This window comes from Saccopteryx bilineata, chromosome 3 (assembly GCF_036850765.1).
Source record: "Saccopteryx bilineata isolate mSacBil1 chromosome 3, mSacBil1_pri_phased_curated, whole genome shotgun sequence".
Classification (NCBI taxonomy): Eukaryota; Metazoa; Chordata; class Mammalia; order Chiroptera; family Emballonuridae; genus Saccopteryx; species Saccopteryx bilineata.
The window spans coordinates 27,841,107-27,861,145 of NC_089492.1; positions in this window are offsets into that span (position 1 = coordinate 27,841,107).

Genomic DNA, 20,039 nt, shown 5'->3' on the forward strand with positions numbered 1-20,039 from the left:
AGCGCCCATCTGCTTCTCCACCCCTCCCCCTCTCCTTCCTCTCTGTCTCTCTCTTCCCCTCCCGCAGCCAAGGCTCCACTGGAGCAAAGTTTGCCCAGGCACTAAGGATGGCTCTAATATGGCCCCTGCCTCAGGTGCTAGAATGGCTCTGACTGTGGCAGAGCCATGCCCCAAGATGGGCAGAGCATCGCCCCCTGGTGGGTGTGCGGGGTGGATCCCGGTCGGGCGCATGCGGGAGTCTGTTTGACTGTCTTCCTGTTTCCAGCTTGGGGGGTGGGGATGAAGACAGTGTAAGGGGACTCCGGGCAACTTCAAGTGTACCAACATTCAGAAGATGAAGAGAGAAAGCAAAGAATGAAAACATATTTGAAGAGACAATGACTGAAAACTTCCCTAACCTGGCAAAGGAAATAGATGTAAAAGTCTAGAAAGCACAGAGTCCCAAAGAAGATGAACCCAAATAGGCATTTACCAAGACACATCATAATTAAAATGCAAAAGGTTAAAGACAAAGAGAATCTTAAAGGGAGTGGGAGAATAGTAGTTAGTTACCTATAAGGAAGCTCCCGTAAAATTGTCAGCTGATTTCTCTACAGAAACTTTGCAGGCTAGAAGGGATTGGCAAGAAATATTCAAAGTGATATAAAACAAGGACCTATAATCAAGATTACTCAGCAAAACTATCATTTAGAATTAAAAAACCCATAAACAGCCTCCCAAATAAGAAAAAGCTAAAGGAATTCCCCACAATATTGCAAGAAATACTAAAGGAACTTTAAAAAGAAGAAAAAAAACCTCAAAAAATATAAACAATAAAATGACAATAGCTACATATCAACACTTTAAGTGTAAATTGATTAAATGCTCTAACAAAAAGATACAGGGTGGCTAAATGGATAAGAGAATAAGACCTTTACATCCGCTGTCATTAAAAAAATTCACTTCTGGCCTGACCTGTGGTGGCGTAGTGGATAAAGCGTCAACCTGGAAATGCTGAGGTCGCTGGTTCAAAACCCTGGGCTTGCCTGGTCAAGGCACATATGGGAGTTGATGCTTCCAGATCCTCCCCCCCTTCTCTCTCTGTCTCTCCTCTCTTTCTCTCTGTCTCTCCCTCTCCTCTCTAAAATGAGTAAATAAAAAATTAAAAAAAAATTCACTTCAGATCGAAAGATATACAGACACTGAAAGTGAAAGGACGGAAAAAGAGATATCATGAAAATGGAAATTAAAAAAAAAAAAACTGCAGTAGCAATATTTACACCAGGCAAAACAGACTTTATACCAAAGGCTATAACAAAAGACAAAGAAGGACCTCTAGTAATTCCATTTTTGGGTATTTATCCAAAGAAACCAAAATCACAAATTTGAAAAGATCTATGCATTCATATGTTCTTTACAGTATTATTTACAATAGCCAAGATATGAAAGCAACCTAAATGTCTATCAATAGATTAATGACTAAAAAAGTGCTGGTATACATATACAATGGAATACAACTCAGCAAAAAAAAAAAAAAAAAAAAAAAAAACCCAAAAAACCAAGGAAAGAAAATCTTGCATCTGCAACAATATAGATGGATTTAGAGGGTATTGTTCTGAGTAAAATAAATCAGACAGAGAAAGACAAATACCATATGATTTCACTTGTATGTAAAATGTAGAAAACAAAATAAATGAACAAATAAAACAAAACAAATGAATAGGTATAGAGAGACTGGTGGTTGCCAGATGGGAGGGGTACTGGGGGGGATGGGTGAGAAAGAGGAAGCAATTAAGAAGTACAAATTGGTTGTTACAAAATAGTCCTGGAGATGTAAAATATAGCAGAGGGAATGTAGTCAGCAATAGTGTAATAACTGTGGTAACATACGTACTAGATTTATCTGGGTGAGCACTTCATAAAATACAGAAATGTCTAAGCACTTTGTTGTGTGCTGAAAATAATATAATATTGTGTGTCAACTGTAATTGAACATTTTTTTAAATTATATTTTTACATTTTCTTCCTTGTGGTGACAAAAACCAGGCTTTGAGTGTAAAAGAAGGAAAAAGAAAATTAGCAACTGTTAGAACTGCCAGAAGGGCTAGCGAGGCAGAAGATACAAGCTGGATGGGTATTTATGAAATTATATGCTGAGGGTATGTGGCAGAGGTTGATGTGAAATCTTTTTTTATCTTCTACAAAATCTTTATTAAAATCTAACTCTCCCAAATGTGTTTGGTGCATGTAGATTTTCTCAGGGGAATGCAAGAAGGCATTGAGTCCTTAAAACCACTGGATTTCAGCCAGGAAAATAAATGTGGGGCACACAAACATTTTCTTGGCCAGGATATGATATATTCATTGATAAATGATGAGGTGAGGAGATACACACAGATGGTTTTCTAAAAGTGTAGACCAGGTACTATGACCTGAATACTGACTTCTAAATCTGAATGGGCTCTGGGTATTTTTGAAGGTGGTTATGGATAATTAGCAAACATTTTGATGACTTATCCTTCGGTACTGGTTATAGCTTAACTTGGGTGTGGGGAGCATGATAGCCACTCCCTTCATAGCTAGAAAGGATCAGGATTAGTTCACAACTATGTATTTTAAAAGGTTTCTACTTATCAAAATATCTTTTTTTTGAGACTTTTCTAGCATAAAACATGCTACATATGACACAAAAATCAGAAATTCTAAAAACACAGTTTTGAGTACTTAATACAGGCTTTTGCATATATGCATTGCAATTTCTATCACATATATATTTCTATCACCAAGTTACTGTTGAAATTTTCTATGGTATAGAAAGAATATACTTTTAAACTGATATGGTATCTTGATATAGTGACTGCCTATAATTGTTTAGGAAACAGTAGAATGGTTCCAAACCTTTATAACAATGGTTTTAAGTTCCTTGAATTTTAAAATAACAAAATGTCCCAGAGGGTTAGTTTATTTTTAAAATGTAGTACATCAAAAGTAACAAAAAAAATACATCCATTAGATTTTACCAATAACCATTAACTTTTCCTCTACAGCTGTTCATAAAACATGAGAGCCCATGGAATGGGTTCAAGTTTTTAAAAAATACGTATATTCTACTTACTATTAAAGGTTGGGATATATGATGAGTTATATAGTAGTTTCTAGGAAGATTATTCAGTGTTCTTCACAAAAATAAGGTATCTTTGACCAAGTTCTAGAATAAAAGAAAAAATTTTAATTTGTGTATTACAGCATTGTGTTGTATCTTTCTTTAAAATATGTATGCCAAAACCTGATACACTTTGGTATATAGACAAATTAGTCAGAAGCTAGATAGGAGAGTCCATATAAGGAAATGCTGTGCTTTTAGCACAAAGATGTGTGTATGCAATTAGTTTTGTTTAATGTAGATTTAATGTGACTGATGGGAATAGCTGTAACTAAAATAGTACAAGTTAAAAGACCATCTTAGCCACTTAAAATTTAATTTACAATAAGAGGCATTTACTATAATTCCTTTGGGGTAGGTATGTTTGGATAAACTTTTCCACCATGATTAACCTGCTATTATTTAGAAAAGTGTGTTTTTTCAACTAGTATTGTTTAATTTCCTAAAATTTAACTGTCTCAATGTAGTAAATACATGATACACTATGACACTTTTTTTTTTTTCCCCCTAAAGAATCTGCCTCTCTTTGGAATGCTTCCCAAGATCTTCTGGAAACCAGATTTTTTTTTACATCTAGGGACTTCTAGTCATTAAACAGTTGCAAATATAGAAAATGTACCACAGAAAAGATCATTGTCTTTATGTCACAAGAGTTAATTAACAGAGGTTCCACTGATAATTTAGTTCATTGCTTTTTATCAACATGAGTTCTGAACATTTATTAATAGAAATTAGATCCAATGGAATGACCCTTTCAAATATGTTTCTGCCATTTTATTGTACGGGCACTAGAGCCAAAGACACACACCTAGTGACTTGTAACAGGTCAACCCTGGGCTATGTTTCCTTTTCAATTGAGCACATTGATTGAAGTCAATGACTTCTTGCCTTCTATCTGGAAATCAATCAACAAACAGTATCCTTGTCTTCTTTCTGACTTTTCATTCTGCCTTCACACTTTTCTTTTCCCTAATTAGCAATGAAAATAAAAGTTTTCACTTAAGTATATGATTTGAGTATTCCTGATGGAAGAGAACTGAATGAAGACTGATTCATCAAACCCAAATGTCAGACTGATTTAGATTAAGAAGTTATATACTTAGGCCTGGTCTAGGGTTTTCAAAAATTGGACTTCAAATTGGTAAATCAGAGGATATATAAAATGTCTTAATTGAAGTACTACCTACAGTTAAATCTGGGCCTGTACCAATCTTGGTCATGAAGGGGTCACACAGAGACAGGTTACACGGTAATTACACTTGTTTTTGTCAATCAGCCCAGGAATGTACAGGAATAACAGTATGTCCTGGGAGTGGCTCCTGAATAGACACATCTGTTTTGCTTTCTTTCTCTTATTTTGGGGAAACTGCCCTGCTTCTATGTGGTCCTAGTGAGTTTTAAAATTGAAGGTCTCTCCTCTCCAGGTATATACATAGAACTCTACTTCTTTACATTTAAATAATCCCTTGACTTCTGTTGAATGGAAATTTAAAGAAATCTTTGTCCAATAATTAGCTGACCACTAAGCTAACCAAGTAGAGACTACAAAGGGTCTTATGACAAAGAAAGCAGACCATAAAGAATTTGGTCCAGGAAATTCACTAAACAAACAAACAAACAAACAAAAAACAGCAACAAAAAGAACAGCAAAAAAAAAAATAATAACCTCTGGGGGGAAAAAATCTAATTTTCAGACTTGCCACATTATTTTATTTAAAATATCTACTTTTCAACAAAAAAGTAAAAAGTCATGCAAATAATCAGAAAAGTATGGCTGCCTGACCAAGCAGTGGTGCAGTGGATGGAGTGTCACCCTGGGATGCTGAGGATCCAGGTTTGAACCCCTAAGTCACTGGCTTAAGTGTGGGTTCATCTGGCCTGAGCAAAGGCTCACCAGCTGGAGTGCAGGGTTGCTGGCTCGAGGGTGGGATCATAGACATGACCCCATGATTGCTGAATTGAGCCCAAAGGTCACTGTTTGAGCTCAATATCACTGGCTTGAGTAAGGGGTCACTGACTCAGCTCGAGTCCCCAGTCAAGACATATATAAGAAAGCAATCAGTGAACAACTAAGGTGCCACAATTATGAGTTGATGTTTTTCATCTCTCTCCCTTCCTGTCGGCCTGTCCCTGTCTGTCTGTCTGTCTCTCTCTCTCTTGCTAAAAATAAAAAAAGTATGGCTTATACATAGGGGAGGAAAAGCAGCAGTCAGTAGAAATTGTCCTTGGGGAAGCTCAGATGTTGGGTTTATTAGACAAAGGCTATAAATTAAATATTACAAAAAGGTTCAAGGAACTAAAGGAACCATGTCCAAGTAATTATTTAACCATGATGAAGATACCACTGATAAACCTCTGTCACTATAGATTCCTTTGAAAATTATAGAGTTTTATAAGTGGAATCACACAGTGTATTTTTAACATAATTATTTTTAAGATTCATTAATGAGCCTTGGCCAGTTGGTTTAGCAGTAGAGCATCAGCTCAGCATGTAGAAGTCCTGGGTTTGATTTCCAGTCAGGGCACACAGGAGAAGTGACCATCTGCTTCTTTACCCCTGCCTTCTCCTTTCTCTCTCTTTCTCTCTCTCCCTCTCCCACAGCCATGGCTCAAATGATTTGAGCAACTTGGCCCCAGGCACTGATGATGGCACCATGGCCTCTGCATCAGGTGCTAAAATAGTTCAACCTCTGAGCAATGGAGCAACCTACTAAATGGGCAGATCATTACCCATTAAGGGGCTTTCTGGGTAGATCCCAGTTGGGGCATATGTGGGAGTCCGTCTCTGCCTCTATGCCTCTCACCCTTTCAGTAATAATAATAATAATAATAAATAAAAAAGATTTATTATTACATGCACCCATAATGTATTTCTTTTTATTGCTGAGTAGTGTTTATCACATATATATCAGGCTTTGGGAAACCCAGCAGGCTATATTCAGCTGCTTTTAGGCGGTTTGTTTTGGCCAAATCCAACTACACAATCTGCTCAGATATTCATTATGGTTGCTTTCATGCCACAACAGCAGAGTTGAAAGCTGAAAATATGTATTATTTGTCTCTTTACAGTATTTTAAAGATGTTGTTCTACTGTCTTTTTTTTCTTTCTTTTTTTTTTTTTGTTTTTTTTTTTTTTTGTTTTTTGAGAGAAGCAGGGAGAGAGTGAGACAGGAACATCAAGCTGCTCCTGTATGTGCCCTGACCAGGGAATCAAACCAGCAACATCTGTGCTCCAGGATGACGTTTCAACGAGATGAGCGATCTGGACAGGGCTCTGCTGCCTTTAATCTTGTGTCTGAAATCTGTTATTATTCTTATCTTATTATGTCTTCTATATGAAGAGTGTCTTTTTACTCGCAAGTCGAAGATTTTTCTCTTTATCACTTGTTGTAAGCAACTCTTTATAATGTCACTTTGTTTTGCTTCCTTCAAGTTACTTTTGCCTTGGATTTTTAGAGCTTCTTGGATATGTGGATTTATACTGCTCATCAAATGTGGAATGTTTTGGCCATTATTTCTTCAAAAATTTCTTTCTTTCTTTCTTTCTTTCTTTCTTTCTTTCTTCTCTCTTTTTCTCTCTCAACATCAATTTATTGTTTCATTTATTTATGCATTCATTAGTTGATTCTTGTATATGGCCTGACTGGGGATAAATCTGCAACCTTGACGTGTCAGACTGATGCTCAGAACATCTGAGCTACCCAGCCAGTGCCTCTTCAAATATTTTTCTATCTTATCTCCTCTCATTCTTTGAGGCTCCAATTAAACTTATATAAGACTGCTTAAAGTTATCCTAGAAACCACTGATACACTTAATTTTTTCAGTCTTTTATTTTGTGTTTCAATTTAAATAATTCTATTACAATGTCTTAAATTAATATTATATTATGAATGTCTAATCGGCTGTTAATCTCACCAAGTATAATTTTTATCTGATATTCTATTCTCCATCACTTAAAGTTACACTTTGGATCATTTTGATAGCTACTATGTTCTTAACATATTCATATTCTGTTCTACATTTTGGAGCATTATAATTGTTATAAAACTGCCTTGATGTCCTTGCATATTGATCCAATCATTTGCCAATTCTGGCTCATTTTGATTAGTTTTATTTTTTTTTCTCCTTTTTATGGAGGAGAGCTTGCTTTTCTGCATGCCTGATAATTATCTATTGGATGCCAGACATTGTACCTATTTTGAGTTGCTCAGATTCTTCAATGGCTTCCTAAACATTGTTCATGCATGTAGGTAAATGGGAAACAGTTTGATTCTTTGAATCCTGCTTTTAAGCTTTGGCAGGAGCAGAACAGAAGTTATTTTAGGACCAATTTTTTTCTACTACTTTCAAAATATCTTTTAATATTTTATGTGGTATCTCATGTACTGCCAAGATTTTTCTACTGTAGCTGGTGGAGACATAGACTCCTCTTGGCCCTGTTTGAACTCCAAAAAATTTTCTGCTTGCTCCATTTGCTGGTTTAATTATTTTTCCTTTCTTGTGTGTGTGGGTGTGGGGGGGGTGTTGTTTGTTTTGTTTTAACATGGTCTCTAATAGCATTCCTCACACACACACTGATCAGCACTCAGTAGAATATTCAAATTTACCCAGAGCTTTTTTAAATTTTTTCCCCTCCATGAATCTTTCTCTTCATTGGTATTCTGAACATCAAACTCTACCTACTTTGGAGTCCTTGATTTCTCACTTTCATATCCTCAGCTCAGGTGTAGGAGTCTTCCTGAGTTCTTTATTTTGCTCAGAAGCCTGGTAATTTTCTTCAAGAATTAAACTGACAGTCTTGCAGAGCTCGCCTCATTTGTTTTAGCTTATGGATCAGCAGGCAAACTTGTCTGCATTTTGAGTGATTTAAGATTGAGCATAAATCTAGGCCCTGTTGTTCCACTAGTCTCTCTCTCTATATATATTTAAAGGTCAGAGCACAATCTCTGAAGATGAGAGAGGTGACATGAAATGCAATCTTAAAATCTTAGTTAATTATGGGACAGCAGAAACAGATACACCAATTAGTGTCTGAAATTTTCTGGACCTAATTAGTTTCATCATGAGAAACATAGGGGATAATGCTAAATCCAGGCTTACTTGTTGATAAAAATTAAGACCTAATTAACTCACAGTAAAAATGCTGGATTAAAAAATTGAGACATAAGAATATAGCCCATACACAATATAAATTTTTTTTCATAAATAATTGATATCAGGAATTAAAATCCACCTCCATCAAAAGTGAAAGATAAAAACAGAATGGCAGCCTGTAAATTTACAAAAATTTACAACAGAGATAAAAGGAAGAAGTAATAGGTACATTTATGTAAGAGACCTCAAAGCACATATTATCACACTAAATTATAGAACTGTTATAAAATATTATGTTATTATAGTCTTGATCCTTATTTTTCCCACCAATAGTAAATTTAAAAATATTTTCATGAGTCATATGTTTAATTAGATTTTATAAAGTGGAAAACAATTAAGTCAAATAGCATATGATTTAGGAATATGTATGTACATATATATATAAAATGTGTGCAACATACATATGTCAAATACAACATTTATGTAATAAAATTCTATTTTTAGAAGGCAGGAGTATGATCAAACTAAGTTTCAGGATAGTAATTAGTTTAGGTTAGTGGGAAACAGAATGTGGAAGATGGAAACCATTGTTGATGTATTTAATATTCCAGTTTCTAATATTGGGTGATGGTTTTATGGGTTACTATTAATGCTGTTAAAATAAAAGTAATCAAAACTAAAATATGTTCATTAATGGATTAATGGATTAATGATGAAGTATGTTAACTGATTAATCCAATTTTATTTCCCTTTTCAAACAACAACAAAAAATATAACAAGAGATATGGAGAGGGAAGGACAGATAGGGAGAAAGAAAGAGAGAATAGGGAGAAGGAAAGAGAGAAGAATAAGGAGAAAGAAGAGGAGAAGGAAAAGAAAGGACAGAAAAAGCAAGTAACAGATTTAGATCTCTCATAAGAAAAAAAATTGCAAAGTGAATTAAAAACACATGATGAAAAATTTGCTTCCATGAAACAAGCTCACTGGGCAGAAATGCAAGAGCTCTGGGAGGAGATGGTGAGATAACAGAAAGAAATGAAATGTGAGATGGTAAAGCATAGGGACCATGAGGAAAGAAAATAGAAGGAATAGACAATAGAAGAAAATAAGAGAATAGACAAGAGAGTCTATTGAAAACAAATATGCTATTATTTGTATTTCATTGTATTGGTTTTTTATTTGTATTTCTTGCTCTTCCCCACCTTTGTATCTCCTTTTATACCTTGTTGTTGCTGATTGTAAGGAAACTGTTGAAAACACAGTAAAGTGTAATATATGAAATGGTGATGAAGAAAAAAAAGGAAGAATGATCAGAGAGCAAAGTATAGCTATGGAGGACAGGCAAAGAGAGGTTTTGCAATTCCCGATGGAGAAAAACAGATTAATGGATCAGAGCAAATATAATCCACTTTCTTGAAGTAAAAGACCTTTGAATCTACTTAAGTACATATCATGTCCCAGGGGAAAGTGAACTAGGAAAGATAATGTGGATCTATAATCAAGTAAGCATGATGATTTTCATAGGAAAAAAAAAAAACTTTGAGGAATGAAGTAAAATATAATTACTTCTGAGGGAGGAAAACAGGTTGTCCCCAGACTTCTCCACAGCGAAAATCAATGCTCAGAGAAAGTGAAGAAACTTTGTTAAAAAAAATCAAAGAAAAAAAGCATGACCAAGGATTTTATACTCCCTCAAACTGATGTTCAGTATAAGGCAACAACACTGACACATTAAATATTAGATTCTTAGGGAATGTTGTTCCCATTAGACTTCTTGAGGATTACTATAAAGAACTTCAAATAGACAAATGGGAAGAGAAAATTAATATAAAAGCACTGTTGATGAGCATTGAATCTTTAAATAGCTTTAAATTAAGAATGGAAGTTAAGGTGACAGAACAGAAAGTGTTATATACTATGATAGTATAGAAAAAAATTAGGAGTGGAAAGAGGAAAGAAGTTTAAGTGAATTATTTCTTCTCTTTTAAAAAAACTATAGTGGGGGGATTTAAAAGTGGCAAATCAAGAAGTATCAAATATATTTAAGATCACAAATTTAAATACTAAGAAAGATAACAATTAATTACAATCAGATGGTGGAGAAAGAATGGAAGAAGAAAGGGAATTGAATACAGTAAGAAATCAATAGAAACTAGGGAAGTGAATGAATAAATAATGAAACTACAACTAAGCATACTGTCATATCATTAAAGACTAGATTTGCTTATTTAAAAAAAGGCTTTCAAATCAGATCACATGTTAAAACTCAATTTTATGTTGTATAAAAGAGCCACACCTAAAACAAATGAGTCATAAAGACTGAAAATAAAAGAAATGATAAACATATACCATGCCAGTGAAAACAAAAGCAAGCAAGACTTGTAGTTTTACTATCTGGCAGATTAAATTCAGACCTCAAAGCATTTAACAAATAAAGAAGGGCGCAGGCCCTGGCTGGTTGGCTCAGCAGTAGAGCGTCGGCCCAGTGTGTGAAAGTCCCAGGTTCGATTCCTGGCCAGGGCACACAGAAGAAGCACCCATCTGCTTCTTCACCCTTCCCCCTCTCCTTCCTCTCTATCTTGCTCTTCCTCTCCCACAGCCAAGGCTCTATTGGAGCAAAGTTGGCCCGGGGACTGAGGATGCCTTCATGGCCTCTGCCTCAGGCACTAGAATGGCTCCGGCTGCAAGAGAGCAATGCCCCAGATGGACCATAGCATTGCCCCCTGGTGGGCATGCGGGTGGATCCTGGGCCGGCGCATGTGGAAGTCTGTCTGACTGCCTCCCTGCTTCTAACTTTAGAAAAATACCAAAAACAGAAAAAAAGGAAGGAGGGAGGGAGGGAAGGAGGGAAGGAGGGAAGGAAGGAAGGAAGGAAGGAAGGAAGGAAGGAAGGAAGGAAGGAAGGAAGGAAGGAAGGAAGGAAGGCACATTTTAGTGCTGAAATATATAATTTGTAATAGTTATGAATATCTGTGCATCAAATAGTATAGCATCAATATCTGTACAGTCAAAAAGATGAAATATACAAGAAGTAGAACAAATTTGCCATGAGAGATTTTAATTACTATTTCATAATTCATGACAATTGACTGGATGTAAAAGGAAATGATTTAGAACATCTAAGTAAGTACATACTCACTTATATACATGAACACATACAACTATTACAGAACATACTCTATTACCACATGCTTCTGTAATAGTAAAAGAAGATTAACCATATACTATGCCATAAGAAAAACCTAAATACATCTTAAAAAATGGAAATAGCATATAACAACATTCTGTGATCCCAGTTTAATACAACAAAAAATTATTTAAAAAAACTAAAAAAATCTTTTTAAAAAGAGAAAAAAGCAACTGAGAAAGAAAAGAAAATACAAAAACTTTATCTTAAAACTTTTGTGATAAGAGACTATCCAAACAAATTGTAGAGTAAATACATATAAAAGAATGATCATGAAAATACTAGGTATTAGACCTATTGAATACAGCTAAAAACTCATACTTTATGAGGTTTATATTAAGGATGACTAAAGAATATTAATGTATTTAATACTTTGTTAACTTTGAATCAAGTGAATGAATTATGTACTCATCAATAAAATTTCAAACGTGTGTTTTTTTAAAAACCATGAATATTTTTATGTTTTTTAACATGTTTATGTTTTACATCTAGAATATGTAAATATGTTTATGTTTTACATCAAGGGTAAAGTTTTTCATAAATATTTTTGTTGATTAGCATTGATAGGAATTATGCCTGTATTTGTCAGATGTTGACTGGTTCAGTTGACTTCAGATATGCTCCATTCTGGAGCCTGAATTATTGCCCTCAATTTACACCAGAAAATAAAGTAGTGAAAAATAACAAAGCTGACAGCAGCAATACAGGGTGGCACCCGCGGAGGCCAAGGGAGCTCTCAGCCTGATCCAGATCCTTGTCATGGAACAAGAGGAATTCAAGAGTGTAACAGAAAGATCTAGCAAAGCACAGTGAATTCATTAAAGTGATAGTAGCACTTGAAAAGTGAGAGTGGGCTACTTTTGGGAATAAAATATGCTGATGGGATTATGGGATCTGGGTGGAAATTTTTTTTTTTCCTTTTTCCAAGTGAGAAGAAGGGAAACAGAGAGACAGACTTCCACATGTAGCCTGGCCAGAATCTACCCAACAACCCCCATCTGAGGCCATGCTCACAAATGAGCTAATTTTAAAGCCTGAGGCAGAGGCTCCACACAGCCATTCTCACTGTTGAGGCAATGAGCTTGAACCAATTGAGCCATGGCTGGGGGAGGGGAAAAGACAGAGAGAGAGAAAAGGTGAGGGCGGGTGGTGTTGGGCAGATGAAATATATTATGCTCACTTTGTTAAAGATGGTGCTGCCCATGTGGAAGCCCGTTGCCCATGTGATAATATTAGTTGCCCTTCTTGCTTGGGATGGGCGTGATTATATTAATGTGTGTTGGGGAGGGCTTTCGCGCCAAAAGGTTTTAAAAGGAAGAGAAATCATGTTGTTCTGGGGAAGAGTGATTATGTTCTAGGGGGAGCCCATGCTGGAGGAGAGCAGAGAAAGGCCACATAGAGGAGAGGAGAAGCAGCTAAGATGGCGGAGTGCTGAAGGAGAAGCCAGTTTGTACAGAGTTTGTGCAGAGAGAAGGAGATGGGAAACAGAGGAGAATAAGGCTGGTGAGCTAGAAACATTTGATTCTAGGAAACTCGTTTAAGTCAGTGGCTTTGGGAGCCCTGAATGGAAAGAAAAGTGTTTTCCCACTGTGTATATTTCTTGCACCGGGTGCAAGCTAAGATTAAATGTAATGACCCACCAGTTCTTAGCTCCATTGTTTCATTACCATCTGTCCGAATCCAATGCGAACCTGCATGGGCCAGGCGGCTGTGATGGTGGCTGTGGCTACTGGCTTGACAGGTGGAGAAGCAGATAGTTACTTCTTCTGTGTGCCTCGACTGGTAACTGAACTCCGGATATCCACATACCAGGCCAATGCTCTACCACTGAACCAACTGGCCAGGGCCTGGGTGGAAGATTTTTTTAAACATAGGCAAAGGGGGTGAATAGGGTGGTCCTCTGTTTCTGATGCTGCCTATGTGGCTGTTCCTTGACTTTTGTCTCCAGATGGTGATTTTTTTGGTCCTCCCAATTACAGGAAATTGGAAAGGAGGAAGATCGGGAATATGTGGGCAGGAAGGGCACTGCTGTGATGTTTGAGCCAAGATAGTGAAGAGGACAGGTAGAACTTGACTCCTCTGTTCTCTATTTTAAATTTCCTGCCTGAGCAAGACATAAATCTTTTACCATACTTTCTTTGTCGCTTACTGTTTTGACTCTGCCATTTAGGCTATGAAGCCTGGGTAAGTTTTCTAGCTGTCATACTCAGTTCAGGCTGCCATATATATATATATATATATATATATATATATATATATATATATATATATATATATATATAAAATCATAGATGGGTGATTTATAAACAACAGAAATTTAGAGCTCACAGTTCTGGAAGTTGGAAGTCTGAGATTATGATGTCAGAATAAATGAGTTCCAGTGAAGGCTTTGGGTTAGGTTGCAGACTACTGACTTCTTGAATCTTCATGTGGCTAAGAGCAGAAAGAGGAAGTAAGTGCTCATGATTCTCATAAAGGCACTAATACTATTCGTGAGAGCTTCCTCCTCATAACCATACTTCCACAATGGCCCTCTTCCTAATGTCATCATTTGCGGAGTAGGGTATAATATATGAATTTGGGGAGATGCGAACATTCAGTCCATTGCAGCCATATTCTCTTTAAAAAATTATTGCTGCTATTTTTTTCAATTTTCTCTTTTCAGAGAGAGAGAGAAAGGCAGAGAGGGAGAAGTGGGAAGCGTCAACTCGTAGTTGCTTCTTGTATGTACCTTCATGGGGGAGAGTTTTGAACCAGCAACCTCAGCATTCCAGGTTGATGCTTTATCCACTGTGCCTCCACAGCTCAGGTTTGTTGTTGCTATTTTTAAATTAGGATAATAATTTTTTAAGGCCTTTAAAAAGATTAAATTAAATAACAGATATAAAATGGTTGCGAGTATATTATTATTAAATAGTGGATATTATCTGCTAATGCATATAAGGAGGAGTCGGTTTTGTAGTGTGATATCAGGTTCTGGAAAGATTAATTTGAGAAATATTTATTAGACACGCACTATGTAGTAAGCATTATTCTAAGTCCTGAGGATAATACTATGAATAAAACAGATAAAAATGAAATATAATTACTCAATATAAGTAGAATCAATCAGCTTGCCATTCTTGAATTTTTACAGTGTTAGGCAACATAGCATAAAGAAGAGCCTCCGCCATGTCCCAGCCATCTCTGTCATTCTCAGAGAGAAGGGGTCAAGGGCACTGGTTCAGACTCCAGTGGTTCTACTTCTTACCTTCTGACACTGGAGTGTCATTTGTCATAGTAGCTTTCTGCAATACCTGACACTGATTCTGCTTAGCCTGAAAGTCAATTCAAGATACGTAATTTTAATTTCTCAAGGATGTAGTTCAAGAACAAATGTCTTCGCCATAAAGTAAATCTCACTTCAAAAGTAGCATGTAGAAATGGAATTAAAGCATGTAATTTCTGAGCATTCAGTGGCTATGAAAAGAAACCCAGTTACTTGAAACAAACTAGGGATCCATTAGATAAATCAGTTGCAGGACAGAAAGTACATTCTGTTACCCAGAAAAGCATTATGATTGTATAGCTTTCCCAGCATAATTTGGCATGTGCAATTTAAAGTACCCTTACACTGAACCAAAGACAACAAATTGTGCCTTAGTAATACTTCTTTTTTGAGATTCCTTGACATTCGTTTGTTTTGTTTAATTGACAAGGATAAATTAAGTTGGGAAAGAAGTTGTATTTCCCTATTCAGGGAGCATCTGGATGAGGTCAGAAATAAAGAAAACACCCAACTGTGTAACAAGTGTGCATTTTCAACCTGTGCAGTAAAGGAAGAATTTCTGAAACACGATTTTGACACTGACTCCAGTTATTATGCATAAAAATTTTGTTCAATTTATGTCCTCTCTATTATAGAATTTCAGGGATTACCAGCTAGGGAGTTACTTATATTTATATTTCCAAGACACATCTATAGAAGTCATTCAGGAAGAGCAAAAAGACAAAAATGATGAAAAAACTTCTCCTTAAACCCTAAATCCAACAATCGAAACTCAACACTTACCAAAGCATGCTTTTCTTTCTTTCTTTTTTTTTTTTTTTAAAGAAGTGAGAAGTAAAAATTCTGGCATAAATATAAATGATTAGTCATAGCCATTTCCAATGGTTGTACTGCCAGCCCTTTTTTCCTTAAGTAAATTACTCTGAGTTCTCTGTAAACAATTACAAAGATGCTTATCTTTGGTCAGAGTTTCCCTTCACTGATTCAAATTTTGTCATTGAAATGACCTTGTTCACACAGAAACCAGCAGTCTCCTTTCATGAGTTTGAAATGTCTTTTATATTGCTCTAAATTAATCCAAGAGGAAAAGCTATACTAAGGACTTTGGATACATAGTAGGGTAACATTTTCATGAAGTAAAAGTTTTCCCTTCCCTGTTCACAATATTGTTGGGTAACAAACTTAAGGTGGTTTACACAATATTGTTGGGTAACAAACTTAGGTTGGTTTAACTAAATAAAATCTATTGCTGGCCCACTAAATAAACTGGAAAATTTTACTCTATGCTAAGCATAATTACTCTTAAAATGTAGGGGCTTCAAAAGGCCAGATAATTTTTATGTTTGAAAGTTAAGCAAGAACATTAAGCAAGAATACTTTAACTCTAAGGCAAATAAAGAATGAGGAGTTGAACAACATTTTGGGTAAAACAAGAGGTAATTATTTCAGTAATTATAAAATCTTGATAATAAGGAATCTTCAATCCAATCACTGAACTCTTGGGTCATGTACCTGTTGTTAAGCCTAATCCTGAGGGACCCGAAACATTGAAGATACGAACAAAATCCGTGGATTACACATCAAAGCTTTATTGTCTAGTTTAGCCAAGCAGCGGCAACTCCGACAGAAGTCTGAGGGAGAGCATGCCGGCCCTTTGTTCTACCTAGTTTTTATAGTTTTGTAAGTGGGAAGTACAGAAGCAAAAATTGTAATTAGGAGCCCCTTACCACTATTGGTTATAGTCATATGTCCTTTAACATGATAGGACCACGTTCAATTTGCAAGCCATACATTATTTTGGAGAAAACAAAATTTACAAGTCAACACAATGGTAGAAAGATGTCTTTTTATATATTAAAAGGCATTCCTATATTATCTAGTGTTTATCTGCCATCTCTCTGTCCAGAGTCACACGTGTTAATCACACGCATTTACATAGGAGAGGTAATTTCTGTGGGGACAAATGCCCGCAAATGGTTCATTGCTATAATATGAAAAGGTTTATTTTGGCTTTTCTCTCCCTGTACCTGGCTAGCCATTCACCCCTTTCCTCACAGGCGTGGTGGAATGTCTGGGAATCCCTGTTTTCCTCCCCTTTGCATTTACAATACAATGCCAAGGGCCATCCTGGTCATGCCAATTACACAGTACAGGGACTATTTTTCACAATTTCTCTGCACACCTTAACCCAAATTAATAAAATGTTCTTCAAGCCTCCCAAAATATTAATATTAATTCTGTAGCTTTTGGTACTTTACAACACGTGCGGGTGAGGTGGCGCAGTGGCTCCTCACCTGTAAATTACATTTAAAAAGCCAAATCCAATTTGTATAGTGAAGATCAGAGTATTTCTTCTATTAATGATATAGAAATATCCCCAATTAAAAGAATACAAAATAGTGTATCATCATTTACAAAAAAGTTAGCTTTTTGACTGAATTCTGATTTCTGAAGAATCAGTTATAATTCATTTGATCAACATACCCTACAGCATGTTATTTTCCTGAATAAGTTAACCAGATCTTTCAGGCTTTGCCTGCAATAAAAATTAAATTTCAAAAACAAAGTATATTTATATTTTTATAACCAGTTTGTTGGGCAGATAAAATGTATTATGCTCACTTTGTTAAAAATGGCCCTGCCCACGTGAGGCCGTTGCCCAGGTGATATTAATGTGTGTTGAGAATCCTTGTAGCCTGGGGCTTGGTTTTGGGATTAAGCCTTTCCCACCCTTTTTTGATGTGGGGTGGTACAATCCAATCATGCCTCAGAGAAGTGACTTTGTATTAGAGACTTCCCTATTTTGTATATTGGATTAGAGGTTGTGAAGCTACAATATAAAATGAGGGCAGAACGAGAGTTTGCGCTCTTGGCTCCTGAGATTATCATTAGAGGAGAGAGCAGAGCAGAGAGCAGAAGGAGGCCACGTGGAGTAGGCCAGGAGAAGCAGGCAAGATGGCGGAGTGCTGAGTGAGATGCCAGTTTGTGTAGAGTTTGTATCTGGGATAAGGAAGGAGATGGGGAACTGAGGAGAATAAGGCTGGTGAGCTAGAAACCTTTGATTCTAGGAAACTCGGATAAGTCAGTGGCTTTGTGAGCACTGAATGTGAGTGGGTTTTGGAGCCCAGTGTGTGTTTTTACTTGCCCGCCGGGTGCAAGCTAGAATTAAAGACTATGGCCCACCAGTTTGTGGCTCTGTTGTTTCTTTATCGACTGTCCGAATCCAATGAGAATCTGCATGGGCCAGGAGGCTGCTGTGATAGTGGCCCTGGCCTTGGTCCCTGGCTTTACACAGTTTCAAAAGTAGTTGTAACAGGGAAATGATATTAAATAAATTTATATTTATTTCTTTAAATATAGTTTTTACTTTTTAAAGCTCTCTGCACCAGCACAAATAAACAGCTGTAAGTATAATTTTATACATTAAATAACAAAATTTTATTTTAATAAAAAAGAGGAAAATAAGCAAAAAGTGTTGCATACATGGCAGTTTATAAAGACTTTGTCAGATCAGACAGTAATTGAATCTAAATAGTCTTTATAATAATGACAAACATTTGTCTTGAGCATAGATAGCTTAAAATAGGACATAAACATTTTTAGACTAATCTCTTCCATTTCTCTCACAAAAAGTATCTTTCGGAGAAAGTAAAAATAAACCTCCTTTATTATGCACACAGCATGTTTTTTGATGTTAGAGGAAATGTGGAAGTAGCAATTAAATTAAAACCATTTCTATAGACTTGCTGATAGGATGTACTGCCTAGTAATTGTTAACAAATTTTTCCCAGGAAATTATAAATTTGCACCTCTTATAGTAATAGATTTTAAAAATCTTCAAATAAAAGAACAAACAGATGAATACTTTTATTTTAATCTGAAGGCTTTTGAGTGATGTCGATCTAAAACACCTCACTTAAGTAATATCATTTAATTCATTAGTAAAATGTTTCTTTAACTATGTTTATCAGTGCTCTTTCTAAAGATGATTACACAGATAACTTATCTTGCTGCTGAAAGACTTTGTAAATCTGGAGTTGGAGAAGCTTTAGTTTGTGCAGACAACCTTAGGATGTGGAGACAGTTGGATTCATCAAAGTAACGATCTTCCGTGATGCACAAGGCCAACCTGTGCTTTTATTTCATTGCTTTGTTGCTTTTGATATTATGCTATCAATCCTTTTTTAAGCAAGCATAGAAATCATCAATATAAAACATTTCTTTTGTATGTATTTGACTCACTTTTATGAAATATGTACAAGACCTATTCCTCAGGGAGAATCTTTACACTTGTAATCAACATATTCCTCATACTCTATTGAAAACCATTTAAAAATTTTAATATTTAAGAATAGTCAGTTTTTAAAAACATTGACATGGTAATTTTTCTTCTGTCAGTCAATGAAAACATTCTTGGTACTCTTGGGACTTTTTAATATTTTATTTTAATTAAAATATATGATTTAGAAAATGGAATGATTTAAAACAAGCACACTTGAGTTAATTAGTGGGTTGTGAGGGGTTAGGAATTGTGGAGAACGAAAACAATTTTGGGAAGGAGAATTATTAAAGTGTTGTACTTCATAATAAGAAATATTGTAAAATTATGTAACAAAATGGGAATTATTTGTGATCTATGATTAAGCAACAAGATTATATTATACAATCTTATACAATCTTAAATTCTAGAAACTGAGAAAAAATAAACTAGACTATTAACAATCATTACCTCTCAGTAATGGAAGGAGGAGTAACTCTTATTCTCTCATTTATACTACACTTCATTTCCATTACTGTGTATGGTTAAAAATATGTGCTTAAAGTTAATGTCTCAGTTCTGTCACTTACTTGGATGAGTGAGATAGCCTCTTTAATTTTCTTCTATTTTCATGTAAAATAGAGAAAGCAATATCTACCTTACAGGGTTGTTTTGGTTTCTCAACGAGATATACATAGATGTTCTTGGTACTGTGCTTTGCACATAGTAAGTGTGCAATAAACGCTAACTAGTATTATTATGTATTTTACTGAAAAAAATTATTACATCTGCAAAGTATTTAGCATTTTAAAGCATCATCAATTACAAAGAATATTTTAATCTAGGTGATAACCAAAAATAAAAATAACCACTTTATTTATTTATTTATTTATTTATTTATTTATTTATTTATTTATTTTAGAGGAGAGAGAGAGAGAGAGAGAAAGGGGCAGGAACAGGAAGCATCAACTCCCATATATGCCTTGACCAGGCAAGCCAGGGTTTTGAACCGGCAACTTCAGTGTTCCAGGTTGACGCTTTATCCACTGCGCCACCACAGGTAAGGCTAAAAATAACCACTTTAATTCA